General features: G+C 45.8%; 1 pseudogene across 1 annotated transcript in view; it reads right to left on the bottom strand.

The window, feature by feature from the left end:
- Positions 1-16,849, bottom strand: part of LOC308627137 (O-acyltransferase like protein-like) — a 61,396-nt pseudogene that overhangs the window by 23,741 nt on the left and 20,806 nt on the right. The window contains exons 5-9 of the transcript in view: positions 12,989-13,070; positions 12,865-12,948; positions 8,657-8,836; positions 7,666-7,768; positions 302-403 (exon numbers count right to left, since the gene is read on the bottom strand). The product of the transcript in view is annotated as an O-acyltransferase like protein-like (transcript). The remainder of the gene's footprint in view (positions 1-301; positions 404-7,665; positions 7,769-8,656; positions 8,837-12,864; positions 12,949-12,988; positions 13,071-16,849) is intronic.

Here is a 16,849-nt window from a genome sequence, read left to right as displayed (position 1 = left end):
GTAGTCCCCACTCGCCGCAAATGGAGAAAAGCCCACGTGCAGCAATGAAGACCCAATGCAGTCAAAAATAAATAAATAAAATTAATAAATTTAAAATAAAATCTAAAAAAAATACCACGAACACTGGTATCTTCCACTGGCAAAAGCCATTATACCAGCAAGAGCAACCGTATTTAAGGAAGAAAACTATTTTTCTCAGTTTATTTTTCTTGGAAAATTCTTTCAAAAGAGGGTTAAAGACTAAAAAATAATAAATGATTACACAGCAATAATGAATTAAGAAGTTATATAAATAACCTACCTCGTAAGGCGACTGAGAAAGTATCTGAGTATGACTTTAGGGGTTATTCCTTTGTCTCAATTCCGATGCATCTTTAAAAAGGACCTTGCACTTAACCAGCCACTGAAAGAAAGAGAAGATAGATCACAGGAATGAATTATCACTGATACAGTTCATGGGTCAATTTGGTTGTCTCTATCAGGACACAGTAAGTTACGCTGCAGTAACAAAACATCTTCAAGGCTTAAAACCATAATGGTTTTTTTCTTGTTCATGGTACACGTGCATGGCCAGTCACCTTGGGCTCAGCAACTTCCTCACTATGGGAGGCAGGCTGATGGAGCGGCCACTATCTGATAGTTCAGCAGTGACCATGGCAGAGGACATGGGACAAGAGCGTTCTGGAGGGCCTCAAGTTAATAAGTAAATGTTCTAGCCCAGACGTGACATGCTTAAAGTTGTTAGCATAATAGTAGGACCAGGTACTACTCATGCGTCAAACCTAGTGATGGAAGCCACCCAACCATCATGGGGCCAGGAAGTGGAATGTTACCAAGTACCTGGAGGGAGGAGAGCCAGAAGCACTTGGTGATTGACACTAATAACTACCACACTGGTCTTTTGAAGTAATAACGTCAAGGCTTTCCATCTCTGTAGTGTCACCTCATTTTCAAAGCACTTTCACTAATGGTGTTGGTTTTGCTTCTCCAGCCATACCAAACCACTCTGCAGGAAATGTTTGTTGAGTGAATGACGGAACAGATGAATAAACAGCCCTGCTAGGCAAAAGGGAAAAGATTACCCTCCCTGCCTACCTCGTCAGGAAACTGAGACTCAGAGACTAAGTGGGCTGCCCAAGACCCCAGTTAGAATTCTTCTTAACCAACATATCCTGATGACAAATTCATTACCCAGAACGTTCAGCTAAAGAAACTGAGGCGATGCCTTTGGGTTATAACTTGATGTTAAGCAAGTATGTGAGTGAGCTTCCCAACCTTTTTTCCCCTGGTTTTGTTGAGATATTATTGACATAAACACAGTGTAAATTTAAGATGTATGGCATAAGGATTTGACTTACATACATCATGGAGCAATGATCACAATAAGGTCAGCAAACATCCGTCATCTCATAGAGACACAAAATTAAAGAAATAGAAAAAAATTGTTTTCCTTGCGATGAGGACTCTTAGGATTTCCTCTCTGAACAACTTTCATATAAAACACGCAGCCGTGCCCATTATGCTTATCATGTTGTACATTACATCCCTGGTACTTATTGGTCTCATTACTGCGAGTTTGTACCTTTTGAGTTTCCCAATCTTTTGACACTTATGCCGATGACCCTTGTGGGTGTTCCACTAAAGAACAAATGTGTTGGACTTCCCTGGTGGCGCAGTGGTTAAGAATCCGCCTGCCAATGCAGGGGACACGGGTTCGAGCCCTGGTCCGGGAAGATCCCACAGGCCGCGGAGCAACTGAGCCTGTGCACCACAACTACCAAGCCTGTGAGCCACAACTACGGAAGCCTGCATGCCTAGAGCCCGTGCTCCGCAACAAGAGAAGCCACTGCAATGAGAAGCCCGTGCACCACAACGAAGAGTAGCCCCCACTCACCACAACTAGAGAAAGCCCGCACGCAGCAACGAAGACCCAGTCAGCCATAAATAAATAAATAAATAAATAAATAAAAAGAACAAATGTGTTTCCTCTTGCAAAAGAAGGCTGTGTGTGTGTTGCACAGGACTTGGAAGGGATCAGGGAGGGTTGGAGAATGCCTTTATTCTCTTCCAGCAAGAGTTTCTTTTGAGATGCAGCAAATTGGATTCACTATAATAGGAACAAAATTTATAGAGACATGTAAAAGAGAGCGCTGAGTTGAGGGAAGTAGCGCAGCCAATTCTAATTCCAGCCTCCTCTTAATTTCCGGAAAGAATGAATCAGGGCCTCACTCTGTGTGCGGGCATGCACCGTCCTAAGTTCACAAAGACAGAACAGAGAGAAAGGCTGGCAGGAAAACCCACTCTGAGCAAGAGAACTCGTGCCAGGAGGCTAAAAAGACCCAGTGACCTAAACAGACTGGGAAAGAATAAGATCCTGCAACACAGATGTATGAAGCCAGCCTGAGAGACAGAAAAGGATTCCAAAACCATCACCAGTGATAATCAGAAGTGTTTAGTATTACTATGTAAATATATTAGTGACAGTGGTTAAGACATAGATTTGCCATGAAAAAAACATTATGTTTCAGTTCTGATTCTAACTTCCCTAGCTGGGAGGACTTGGGCAAGTTATTTCATCTCTAAACATCAACTTCCTTATCTGTAAAAATGGGCCTGATATTGCTTCCAACTTTATAGGTTCATTGTGAGATTTGTATGAGATAAAAGACTTTAATCTCTTAGCACGGTGGTAAAACTACGTATCACTGTTAGTAATATTTCCATTGTTCGAATGAAAATTTTAATTAAAAGACGATGTGCGCTTTCTAAAGTAATAAAATGAAAATTGGAAGGGGAAAAGAAAAAACAGTTACTGAGACTGGCAGTGAGAAACAGAAGCAAATAGGAATAAAGAAAAAAGAAACGTATGTCTTGATCTCTTGCACTGTGTCGGGATCTGTTGGCTCCCATTCTCTGCCACTCTCAGCTTTTCACGCCAGGGCTGGCACGGTGGTTCTCAGATGTTAGCAGGCACCATCATCACCTGGAGGGCTTGTTACAGTCAGAGTGCCTGATTCAGTGGACCTGGGGTGGGGCCCGAGAATCTGCATTTCAGACAAGCTTCCAGATGATGCTGGAAGAGACCGTATTCTGAGGAGCACTGATAAAAGCAAGCACTCCCTGGGCCCCAGACTGAGCCCAGGGTCAGGTACGTCATCTTTATAATAAAAAGGGCGCTTATTTGTTGTTTTCTTGGACATCTGAAATCTCTGTAGCCTTGGCCTGTGTTGTGGATAACTCAGGGCTGACCCAATGGCTCTCTGCTGTCTCTGATTCCCACTGATGGCCCTGGGATGACCAGTGGCCTTTCGTGCCCTTCATTCTTCCCTCCTAGTGGCAAGTCTCCAGCTTGAGTTTTGCTTTGGGTCCAGCCATCCTGATCGGTCCTCGCCAGCTCCCCTCTCCAGACTTGGAGCTCTGCCAGCCAGTCCTAGCCAGCCTAAGGCATCTTTTTCTTGTTTTTACTAGACTCCTTGCAGGGAACAGAGTTCTGGTCTTTGAACTGCTGTCCCCTGGGCGGACCTCCCCACCCTCCAGAGCCTCCCACCCTGCACTTGGACTTCAACTGCCTGGTTAGACCCAGCTATGCCCTCTTGGAATGTCTGGTGCCCAATGGTTCCCATATCATGGCCTTGTTCAGTGCAGATGGTGGACTCTGACCCTTGCCTGTCTGGGCTACTCTCTGTTGTCACTCTGGCCACCTCTGAGCATGAGCTGCTGCCCTAATGGTCAGGTCTCAGCTCATTCTGTACCCTACTTCCTCTGCATTACCCCCAAGAACCTACCGCGCCAGAGTCATGAAACAATGAAGAAGTCATTTCGACTACTACGTATCGAGCAGTACTAAAAGCCTAGCGCTGCTGTAGGCGCTGATAACAGCAGTACCCAAAACAGAGAAAAATCCCGTCTTCTATTCCAGTGGAGAGAGACAGAAAATAAATATATAAATATATAAATAAAGTGGCAACTATAGTCTGTTAGATAAAGAAAAACGCTAAGTCAGGACACATGAAGTCTTATATGAGGAATCTAAAAAAATGCAACAAACTGGTGAATATAACAGAAAAGAAGCAGACTCACAGACAGAGAGAACAAACTACTGGTTACCAGTGGGGAGAGAGGGGAGGGGCAAAACGGGGTGGGGAAAGGGTGGTACAAACTACTGGGTATAAGACAGGCTCAAGGATGTACTATACAACACAAGGAATATAGCCAATATTCTGTAATAACTGCAAATGGAAAGTCACCTTTAAAAACTGTATAAATGTTTTTGGGACTTCCCTGGTGGTGCAGTGGTTAAGAATCCGCCTGCCAATGCAGGGGACACAGGTTCGAGCCCTGGTCCGGGAAGATCCCACATGCCACGGAGCAACTAAGCCCGTACGCCACAACTACTGAAACCTGCGCGCCTAGAGCCCATGCTCTGCAGCAAGAGAAGCCACCGCGATGAGAAGCCCGCGCAGCGCAACGAAGACCCAACGCAGCCAAAAATAAATTAAATAAATAAATAAATTTATTTTAAAAATTGTATAAACATTTTTAAAAATTAAAAATATATATAAAATAAAATAAATAGAGAGGACAAGGAAGGCCTGCTATGAAGGTGACATCTGAGTAAAAACCTGAAGGAGAGGGAGCGAGCCACCAGGAGATCAGAAAAGTGCTGCAGAAAATGGACGGGTATGTGTAATCCCTGTTTGGGAGCTAGTTCTCACCTAAGCCAGTGGCTCATACACTTTTTTTTTTTTTTTTTGCGGTTCGTGGGCCTCTCACTGTCGTGGCCTCTCCCGTTGCGGAGCACAGGCTCCGGACGCGCAGGCTCAGCGGCCATGGCTCACGGGCCCAGCCGCTCCGCGGCATGTGGGATCCTCCCGGACCGGGGCACAAACCCGTGTCCCCTGCTTCGGCAGGCGGACTCTCAACCACTGCGCCACCAGGGAAGCCCTGCTCATACACTTTTTAATGTCATGGACTTGTAAAAAATTTTTTTAATGAGGCACGATCAGAAGATGGCTCTGTTGTTTGGCCAACACCAAGCTCTCCAGCACCCATCAGTATGTGCCTTCCTTTTCGGCCATTCCCGGCATCCTACGTAGACATGTCCTTGAATCGCCTCTTTAATGACCTCTCTGACCCCCACTAACCATCTGGCTCCACTCCCCAGTCAGCAACTCCACATCCTTCCATCCTCGCCCCGATCCAGCCAGGCTTCCTTTTCCACCGTTCCACGGAGGCACTGTGGACAAGGTCACCAGGAGACCTTCATGTCGCCAAAGGCAAAGGTCACTTCTTGGCATATTCAACTCCCCCAGCGTGAGCCCCGTAGACCACACCCTTCCTTCTTGAACTGCTCTCTTCTCTTGGTTTCCTGGTCCCTGAGGTGTCTTACTTGTCCTCCCATTTCACAGGTCCCTCATTCTCAGACTCCTCTGGGGCTCCTCCCCTTTTTCCCAGCTTCTACAGATTGGGGTCCTAGGATTCAGTGCCAAGGCTCTAAATGCTCCATGGATCCCAAGGACTCCAAGATTTCCATCTCCAACCTTGACATTTCCACTGATCTCCAGACTTACACAGCGAACTGCTTACTTACCATCTCTACATGGATGTCTAAAAGGTCCCTTTATCTTAACTGGTCCAAAAAAGAAAGCTTGATTTTCCCCTCCAAACCCTGCTTCTCCAGTGTTCTCTGTCTCAATGAATACCATCACCATCTACTCAGTTACCAAAGCAAAAAGCAGAAATCGTCCTCAACACTTCTCTTTTCCTCACACTTCACATCCAATCCATCAACAACAATCCTAACATTTCCACCTCTAAGACATATCTTGAACATGACCTTGTCTCTCTATTCTAACCACCACTACTGCAGTCCAAGCCTTATCATTTTGCATCTGAAATATGGCAAAAGTCACCTGATCGACCTCCCTGCTTCTGTTCTTGACCTTCTTAGGTCTATTATTAACACAGGAGCCAGCGTGATTGTTCTTAAAATGTCAGATCATATCACCCTCCAAATTAAAGCCATCCAGCAACTCCCCAGTCCGCCAGGACCCATGTTCAAGCTCCTCGGCGTTGCTGCAAGGTCCTACACAGTCCAGCCCTGCCCGTCTCTCCTGTCGTCTTCTCCTCCACCTTCACCATGCTTCAGCCTTCCTTCTGCTCCTTTAACAAGGCTCTCCCTCTCTTGCCGTAGACTTTCGTACTAGCTGCCCCCTCTGCCTGAAACCGTCTCATCCTGATTTTCCCACGGCCGGCTCCTTCTTGCCATTTGGGTCTCAGATCAAATAGCCTCTCATCAGACAAGCCTTCTCTGACCTAGTCTAAACAGCTACAACCCCCTGTTCTATTTCTTTCCTGATGTTTATTACTATAGATTGTTTCTTGTTTATTTATTTGTTTATTGCCAATCACACACACACACACACACACACAGACATAAACGAAAGCCCCATGAGAAGCCCTTGTTTGTTTTACCCATTGATGTACCCTCAGGACCTAGAACAATGCCTGGCAAATAGGCATTCAATAGTGCTCGGTTGGATGGATGAATGCTTAGCATTTAATAAACATAGCTGCCATCTACCAGCACCATCTCCCTACGAAGGAAGGGATATTTAACCCAAAAGAGGTAGAGGCAGGCCAGCACAGTGGCTAGAACACAGACTCTGGAGTCAGATTGCCTGGGTTTAGACGATGGGTCCACCAGGACTATCCTCTTTAGTCTCAATTTCCTTATCTTTAAAATGGAGATTTTGTGGTCTAGCCATACAAGGAATATGACTCACCCGTTAAAAAGGAGTGAAGTACTACACTTGTGCTGCAACAGAGGTGAACTTCAGAAACATCATGCTAAGGGAAAGAAGCCAGGCACAAAAGGCTACGTATCGTGTGATCCATTTATATGAAATATCTAGAACAGGTAAATCCTCAGACACAGACAGCAGATTTCTAAAAACTGGAGGTAGGGGGCACTGGGGAGAAACTGCTTAATGGGTATGAGGTTTCCTTTGGGGATGATGAACATAGATAGAAGTGGTGGTTGTACAACATTGTAAATGTACGGAATGCCACTGAACCATTCACTTTAAGTGGTTAATTTTATGTGATGCGAATTTCACTTCAACCAGAAGAAGAATGAAAAACCTGGGGATTTTATTATAACAGTTGTCCCTACTGTATAGGAACAGTATGAGGACTGAATGTGGTAATGCTGCAAAGGACTTAACACTGTGCCTTACATTTATCAAACATTTAAGAAAATCTACCTCTTAGTAGTTAATTTAAATAAATATAGCTTTATGGACATCATTTTCTTATTTCTTCACATTTCACGGTAGTGAGAACTGACAACTTGATCATGAATTTGCATCATACCATGAGTCAGAATTTGAGAACCACTGAAATAAACAATTTTGATACATGAAATCACCTTTTGTAAAAGGCCCATTTTAGAGAGCCACCCTAAATCATTTCATAAACTGAAGATATGAAAGAGAGGAACCAGTAACAACAGTACTGTCCAGAGACGCACAGAAGCAAAGGCCAAGGTGAGTCAACGTGAGCCATTCAAGTTTTCTCACTAAAGGGAGAACAGCCACACATCCACATCCACTCATCCCCAAACAAACAGCCACAAGCACAACAGCAGAGAAAACACCATATTACCTGATCAGGAAAAATGTGTCAACGCCAAGATAGAATGGGCCACTGCGAGAATAAAGGTACAATGGATTTTTAAGCACTCTGGCTTTCCATTCAAGCACATTATCTGGAACAGACATAAAAAGCAATATCTTTTTATCTAACAGAAGAAAATCATGTGATTTATCTTTTCAGAAGAAGCAAGAAGAACACCTTTAGCTTTCAGTTGTATTGAGAGGGTTTTATGCATCCCCGTAATTCACTTAAGAGGAGAACTTGGATTGGGAATAGGAGATGGTGAAAAACAAACAAACAAACAACAACAACAAATACTTCAATCAATTATAGTCCAGTATAAAATAAGAAGTTTTTTTAAAAAAAGAGAGAGAGACGCTGTCTGAGGTAGCAAATCGTAACCGGAGCTTTGTGCCCCTTTGTGCCTCTACAGGGCCAGCAGCGCCCTTGGGGCTATAGCAGCATCACCTGTTCCTCATGGTTCAGATCTCCTGGGAGGATCTTCAAACTACACCGGGCGGGCCCCTCCCCTCAATTCTGATATGTGTGTTTGGTCCCCACTTAGAGACTTGCACTCTGTTGATGGGAGTGTGTCAGGAGTATAGCAGCAGAAAGAAGGTCAAGAAACACTGATTTCATACTAGTGCACAGTATTTATTTACATTGGCCAATTTTTCCAGGAGAGAAGAAAAAACTTTCTGGATTTATTAATCATGACGAGAGGGAACCCAGCTCTTTGGATGATGAAAATACAATACTCAGCTATCACTATTCACCTGGTAATCAGGTGCCTGATTTACACCCAAGAGGAGGTAAAACAACCACTGGACACTGGCCTGGAAAACTCATTTATGGGAAGTCATGGCTCTGTCTCTAAAACAGAAGGAAGGCTGCTCGAGTGGAAGGCTGCCGCCTCCCGTCCTAGGGCCCAACGTGATCCCCCTACACAAAAGCTCCTCTCTTCCTCCACGGCTCGTAAAGATTCCTCAGCATTCCACACCCAAAGACAGCCATGCGGTCGTCTGACCGGTGTGCCCAGACACAATCCAGAGGAAGCTCAATACTCAGAGGCCGTTCAGGGCAGAGCACGTGCTGCCTGGCATCTTTGTGGTCCAGAGGGCCGGCACATTCTTCTGCCAAGAAAAGCATTTCAGAGCACGGTCCATGGCTCCTAGAAATCCTGGGCAGGAGCAAAGGTGTTACTGTCCACCTTGAAAGCCAGACCAGTCCACACGCTGCCCCACAGACAAGAGGCAAAAGACACAAACCAGTGATCCTGGCCCCCACACAGACGCTCCCTCCCTGCGACCCTGGAAAGCTCAACTCAGTTCTCCGTGGTCCCCTCTCGATCTATCTGTGGACCTTTGGACTTCGTCTCCCTCCCCTATGAACCTTGACTCTCCCTAACAGTCTTGACCTGAGGTTGGTGACCCCACTGTCCCGTACAGAATACGCTCCCCAAGCTCAGTCCCCAAAATGCCAATGCCTGCCACTCCCCGACCCAGTCCTGTTTTACAAAGGGTTGAGGCAAGGGAGTTAGACATCATTAAGAAATCACATGCTCCATAAGGCCAGCATGTCACTTGAAATGGCATCCCTAGTGCTTTCCCAAGAATGAATCACTTGCCAACAACATCCCTACATGTCACGGTATGAAAACAGAGCGGCAGGTGGAGAGGAAGCTAAGGGTGCAGACCTTATAGTTAGTTGGACACTCCTGGCTCTGAATCTAGCTGTCACATAATAACTCTGTGATCTCTGGCAAGTGAATTAACTTCTCTGGCCTAAATTTCCACATCTGCAAAATGGGAATCAAAGTAGATCTTATAATCATGGGATTATTGTGAAAAACAAATAAGATGGTGTCACAGCTACTACCACTCACTCTTTTAAGTCCTATTGCTTTAAGAAGGGTGAATCCCTTCTACTTAATTTATTCCCTTTAATTTAAAACAAACTTGATTTGGCTCATCCTGAGAGCCAATTAAGTATCTGGAATTGTGCAACGGCAGCCTGCAAAACTCAAGCCGGCTCCAAGAGACTCATTTCTTCTCCAGGACGTAGCCGGGTGCCTTAAACATCATGGGCAGAAAAAGTCCTTGCAGAATTGAAACTTATTCACAATCGAGACCTGGCTTATAACTAAGCTCTGGAAATCTAAATCAATTTCTTAAATGCAAGAGCATAATTAACTAGCATTTTGAGGTTCCAGCTGTAAAGATGAGTTTTTCCATTGGCGTCGCTCTCAGATGTGCCTGCCTGAAGGCACGAAGCGCGCACCCTTCCATTTAGAAGAATTTTCTCTCCCCAGGAACTGGCATGGTCACAGCACAACCAGCAGTGTCCTACACCTCGTATCCTGGCTCCCCTCGGGTCCCCGAGAAGCCACAAACTGCAAAGCAGACCTGGCTTTGCCCAGTTCTGCCAATTCCTTTACCTCTCTGAACCCCCTTCCTCACTTTTAAACCGAGCACATTTTTGGCAGGGCTGTTGTGAGGATTCAAGAACAATATTTGTCCAATATCTGGCCCGATGACTAACTTGGCAAGCAAGAACTGAATACATTTTGCTATCATTATTATTTTTTCTTCGTCTAAATTCTACTTGTGGGTGAACTTAACTAGCAACAGCTACCAGATCGTCTGAAAATAACTGGCCTATAGAGAAGACAGCCTCTCTGAGTCCCATTTCACTCATTTGTAAATGGAAAGTATCATAAACCACAGGAGCACAGGGAGGATCAGGTGAAACAATGCATGTGGTTACCTAAGTGGGGGTCCCTGGACCAGAAGCTTCAGCATCACCTGGGAACTTGTTAGAAATGCACAGTCCCAGGCTCCACCCCAGACCTACTGAATCAGAATCTTAGGGGACAGGGCCTGGGAATCTGTGTGGTGACAAGCCCCCCAGGTGATTCTAGCGCTCACCCAAGTCTGAGAAACACGGGTGCGACAGTGCTTCGAATTTCTGGATTTTCTCAGGGATTATTACTGTGAGTCCACTTTAAGCAACAGACCACAGAGTAAGAGCCCTGGGGCCGAAATCCATAGCTATTTACTTCATGAAGACGTCCTCAAACGTTCACTGGTATTTTTCTCATCTAAATAGTAAACAACAGGCTCACGTAACAGGAAACCATTCTAAGCAAATGCAATGATTATTTGGAGTATAAAGAACTAGGAATCCAAAATACCCTATTTGGCTCTAAACATCTAGAAGACACAGTGGTCTTACGTTGATGTGACTTCCTGGTGAGTGTAAAAGTAGAGAGAAAAAAATGCTGAGCCTAAGGGTCTCTCCATCTTGATTATTTCCAACATTCAGGAATGTGATATTTTACTCTGATGGTATTAAATACAAAAAAAAATTGTTATAGCAATGGAACACAGAAACCCCCCATTTTGAGACCACAGTTAAATGTAGCTGCTGAAAAAGTTAACACAAGCTTAGTGTCCCGATCAGGGAGAGCCTTATTTTGGGTGAAGAACCTAAAGTTTCAGGGGCTGATTCCTAGAACCATACCAGGTGTGTCTGCCCATGATCTGGTCTTAAAATGCAGGCTCTGTGGGTTAGCCTTTCACCCGATGATAAGCAATGATGAATTCTGGTGACTGTAGGCTCACCCTCCAGCTGACAATTAGAAGCATGTGGCAGGTCCCTGGAACCCAGCTGACCTCAGCAAGTTCAGTCTAGTAAGAGGTCTTGACCAATTAAAGCCCCTATCCATTCCTCCCTCTCCTGGTTTAACTGGAAGAACAAGGAAAAGAGGAATGAATTAGGAGGAGGTGAGGACACATTGTCTCATTGAATTCCTTCAACAAATCCCATGAAATGTCCCCATTTTACACATGTGGAAACTGAGGCTCCTAGAGGTCAAACAACCTGACCAAGGGCAGAGTTAGAAACCAAGGCAGTTTGCCTGGGGTTTGCTAAGCATATGCTCTTTCTGCCAAGCCCACCCTGCAACCTTCTAGATGGTAGCCAGGGAGCAGAGAGAGTTCTTGAACCACGTGAGGTGAGAAATAATGGAGAGGTCTGAGGCTTGGGGGAGGCCATCAAAATTGTCCTCAACATCTGACAGGGTGTTGATAGAAACAAGAGAGTAAGTAGATTTATTTTCTGAGACCCCAGAGGGCAAAAACCAGGGCCGAAGAATAGAAATTATAGGGCAGCAGGGATTGCCGCCATGCAGAAGCCTGACAATGAAACTTCCCATCATGATGGGTTCCGAGGGCTTCCAATTTGGGAAGGAGGTTGCACAGGGACCTCTAAGCCTTCTCAGCGCTTATATTATATCATCTTTACACAAACATGCTTTTGCTGTTTTTCTCATTGTTGGGGTTTTTTGTTGATGTTGCTGCTGTTTTTGTTTTTGCCTGAAGATCCAAGTAGGATGTGATAAAGTCATCACTGTGCCTTCCACACTGGATGTATTCCCTGCAGCTACTTGAGCACATATTCCTATTCTTCTGGTCCAGTCATTGAAATTTTGTTTTGTTTTTTTCCCTCTCGTTGGAGTAAAGGAAGGACAATCGCGTGGACCTCAGACGCTCTGCCAAAAATTATTCCACATCTTCTAAAATTACTTGCATGTGAGGCTATTCTTGTTTCAGAATGTGTGTGTGTGTGTGTGTGTGTGTGTGTATTTGCCTTGCCATATGCGCAGGTGGAAATAAAGGTAACGCTCTTGATTTTTAACTAAAACACAACCCGCTGTGACTTATCCCTCCCCAGCCTGTCACTACGCTGTGCCAGGTTGTCTATTTCCATTGTAATCCCCTCATGTTTTTTGCACACTCACTCCCCTGGCTTCAGCTTATATGTAAATCATTTACCTCAGGAATGCCAGGAAGGTTCTGTGAGTCATCTGTGTAGCTGTGACACTGAAAATAGACATCGTGCTCATGGGATGGTCCCTTGGAGGATTACCATAGAGCAACCCAATCTCTGTTCTGACCTAGACTTTGAGTTGCACAAAAACACACTGGATAATTGTACCTAAGAAAGAAAGCAGCATTTTCAGCAACCTCGCCTGAATACACTGATGGTAAACAAAGACTGAACTGTGAGGAGTAGAGACCCAACATTCACTCCAGCTTTTAGAAGCTCTCGGGCATCACTAGACCCCAGCTCTGCAGGGATTATTTTCTAATAGTGTCATCATCTAAGTCACCTCTCATGAGCAGTCTTGAAATAATAAATACCTACTTTTACCTCTGCTCGGGGTTCTGACAGTGAGGGATGGGCAAGGCAATCAGTCCGCTGGGTTCTGTTTCTTTGCTGACTCCTCACCTGCGTAAGTGGCCGAATGCGCTCCGTGTGTGGGCGATGCCTTGTGGTCTGACCTCCACCCGGTGGCTACCACGTAGACAGTTCCAGCCAGAGGAAGGGTGAGGCCCAGCAAGGTGAGGAACCTGCAGGGAGATGACACACACGTGACCAAGCCTGACCTCCCCCCAGCACCAGAGTAAGATGCAGAGAAAACAGCCCAGGGGGAAAAAACCCTCTCCAGCCCCCTACTGAAATGTAGGCAAGCGTTATCAGGTTTAAGGGTTAGGAGTGGCTTTCTAAGAAAAGATAATAAAAGAAATTACAAAGTCAAAGATGAATGGAGGGCTTCCCTGGTGGCGCAGTGGTTGAGAGTCCGCCTGCCGATGCAGGGGACACGGGTTCGTGCCCCGGTCTGGGAAGATCCCACATGCCGCGGAGCGGCTAGGCCCGTGAGCCATGGCCGCTGAGCCTGCGCGTCCGGAGCCTGTGCTCCACAACGGGAGAGGCCACAACAGTAAGGGGCCCGCGTACCGCAAAAAAAAAAAAAAAAAAAAAAAAGTTTCCTTTTTTACCCAGCATGGTTCTCCCTGCCCCCATTGCCCCTCACCCCAAAGCTCCTCTCCAAGTGTGCCTGTCCCCAGCGCTCAATGTGAGACTGGGCATCTCTTTCCTGACAGTGTTTCCCAACGGCTCAGGCACACAGACTCTCCTTCCTAACTAAATTGTAGGTTTCCCGAAATGAGTAACTCCCCATCCTTTGGATTCTCCCCCAGCACACACATGGGATGTCTCACACAAAGGCCAGATATTAACGTGCTCAATAAATATTTTCTGAATTAAACTGAGAACAGAAAATGGTATTCCGTGAAGGGTTTTGGGTTCCTTTTGAGTCCTTAGTTGGAAAGGCACTTCTGGGGGTAATTCAAGTTATTATTATTAAAACTTGAATTATTTGAATGATTATTTAATACTTTAAATTATTATTTAAACTTGAATTATTATTTAATAATTATTATTATTAAAACTTGAATAATTATTATTATTATTATTAGGTCCATTTTCTCAATCAGTGCTCAGGGAAATCCGTGAGAGATAGCAATGGGGCAAGAAGGCAGCCCTTGCAATGCTAACACCATTGTTCCACTATCTAGGCCTCATAATTCTAATTATAGTAGGCAAGGTGAGATGAAATCGGCCTCACAGAGCACAGGAAAGAGAACAGCGCTGAGGAGCAAAACACGCCACCCCAAAATGTGTCTCTCTGCCACGCAGATTATTTCAAGCTAAAGACAATCAAGGCGCAAAAGACTCAGGAAGAACCTTTGACCTTGGTTCTAACTGCCATAAAGAATGTAGATAGGGGACATGTTCCAGAGAGGGAGTCATCACCATAGATAACTATAGTATAATAGGAACTAGGGGTGTGGACAGGAAGGAACGCAGCAAAGTCTGTTAAAATTCCCCTCTGTGTCCCTTGTCTCTGCATGGCCTAGCAAGCATTTGTTTACCATACACCTGTTCTTTTTCACCTTCCTGTAAATTGCCTTCCTTGCCTTTGAAGCCCCAAACCCCTCCCTGATTCTCCTTCTCTCAGAAGGCACGTAAGCCTCAATTGCCTAACTTGTCACATAGTCTCCTGGAGCCCCGGAATGTACGTAATCAAATTTGATTTTCTCCTGTTCATCTGTCTATTAGTCACCACCTTCCCAATTCCCTGTCATGTTTAAAGGACCTCAGATAATCTAGCCAAATGAGCGGCTAGGTATCAGGTAGTGTTCTGGATTGAACTGTGTCCACTCCAAAAAGTTTCAAACCCTAACACCCCTCCACCCCCGCTCCCACCCTGGGGACTCTTGAGTTTGTTAACACTGCAAATGTGGCCTTATTTGGAAATAGGGTCTCTGCAGAGGTAATCAACTTAAGATGAGGTCATAATGAAACAGGAGGGAAGGCGGCAGGGCGCAACCTTTAAAAAAATGACATAGCGGGCTTCCCTAGTGGCGCAGTGGTTGAGAGTCTGCCTGCCGATGCAGGGGACACGGGTTCGTGCCCTGGTCTGGGAAGATCCCACATGCCGCGGAGCGGCTGGGCCCGTGAGCCATGGCTGCTGAGCCTGTGCGTCCGGAGCCATGGCCGCTGAGCCTGCGCGTCCGGAGCCTGTGCTCCGCAACGGGAGAGGCCGCAACAGTGAGAGGCCCGCGTAAAGCAAAAAAAAAAAAAATGACATAGCCATAGGACATGACAAAACTGGTTAGAACCAACTAGGCCCACGGTGGCAGAAGATCTGACTTCCAGTGGACCTTGAGCCTCATTATACACTATTGTAATACATTAGCATAATCTAAGTGACACACCCACCAGCGCCATGACAGTTCCGAAGCCGACCATCAAAGATCAAAAAGTGGGCAGAGGCCCAATTCCTGGAAGTCTCCACCCCTTCCCCAAAATACTTGGAATAATCTTCCCACTCATTAGCCTATGAAATTACCCAGCCCATAAAAACTAACGACCCCATATTTCGGGGCCTCTCACCCTCTGAGATGGGCCACACTCTGTCTGTGGAGTGTGTTTCTCTCTAAATAAACCCACTTCTTACCTATTACTTTGTCTTTCACTGAATTCTTTCTGAGAGGAAACGTCAAGAACCTGAGCTTCATGAAGTCCTGAGACCAGGTGTGTGATCTCAATTAAAAGACCATGGGTTCGGGCTTCCCTGGTGGTGCAGTGGTTGAGAGTCCGCCTGCCGATGCAGGGGACGCGGGTTCGTGCCCCGGTCTGGGAGGATCCCACATGCCGCGGAGCGGCTGGGCCCGTGAGCCATGGCCGCTGGGCCTGCGCGTCCGGAGCCTGTGCTCCGCAATGGGAGAGGCCACAGCAGTGAGAGGCCCACGTACCGCAAAAAGAAAAAAAAAAAAAAAAAAAAAAAAAAAAAAAGTGGGCAGAGGCCCAATTCCTGGAAGTCTCCACCCCTTCCCCAAAATACTTGGAATAATCTTCCCACTCATTAGCCTATGAAATTACCCAGCCCATAAAAACTAACGACCCCATATTTCGGGGCCTCTCACCCTCTGAGATGGGCCACACTCTGTCTGTGGAGTGTGTTTCTCTCTAAATAAACCCACTTCTTACCTATTACTTTGTCTTTCACTGAATTCTTTCTGAGAGGAAACGTCAAGAACCTGAGCTTCATGAAGTCCTGAGACCAGGTGTGTGATCTCAATTAAAAGACCATGGGTTCGGGCTTCCCTGGTGGTGCAGTGGTTGAGAGTCCGCCTGCCGATGCTAGAGGACACGGTTCGTGCCCCGGTCCGGGAAGATCCCACATGCCGTGGAGCAGCTGGGCCCGTGAGCCATGGCCGCTGAGCCTGCGTGTCTGGAGCCTGTGCTCCGCAACGGGAGAGGCCACAACAGTGAGAGGCCCGCGTACAGCAAAATAAATAAATAAATAAATAAAAATAAGTTCTAAAAAAAGACCATGAGTTCAAATCCCAATCTGGGTTCTGGCCGGGTTTGAGTCCCGGCACTTGTATTCAAGTCCCAATCTGAGGTCCATGGTTTGAATACTAGGTTAGGGGAGGTCCTAAGTCCAGTGTGACTGGTGTCTTTACACAAAGAGGGAAATTTGGACACAGAGAGACACACAGGGAAGAACACTACCTGATGATGGAGGTACAGATGGGAGTGATGCATTGTAAGCCACCCAGTTGGTGGTATTTTGTTACAGGAACCCTAGGAAACAGAACACAGTAAGTGGTGCTAAAATACACAGACGTGAATTGTTAGGGAACTAGCCTATAACTAGGTTTGTGATCATCACACCCAAATTTTATCTAGACCCTCTGCTGCTCCATATTTTCATTATCAGGAACTCACACAAAGTCTGTTGGTTGAAATTTTATAACATCCTACGGCAGCCACACTA

Source organism: Mesoplodon bidens (genome assembly GCF_964165515.1).
Source record: "Mesoplodon bidens genome assembly, chromosome: 13".
NCBI classification, from domain to species: Eukaryota; Metazoa; Chordata; class Mammalia; order Artiodactyla; family Ziphiidae; genus Mesoplodon; species Mesoplodon bidens.
This window is presented reverse-complemented; position numbering and strand designations above follow the sequence as displayed.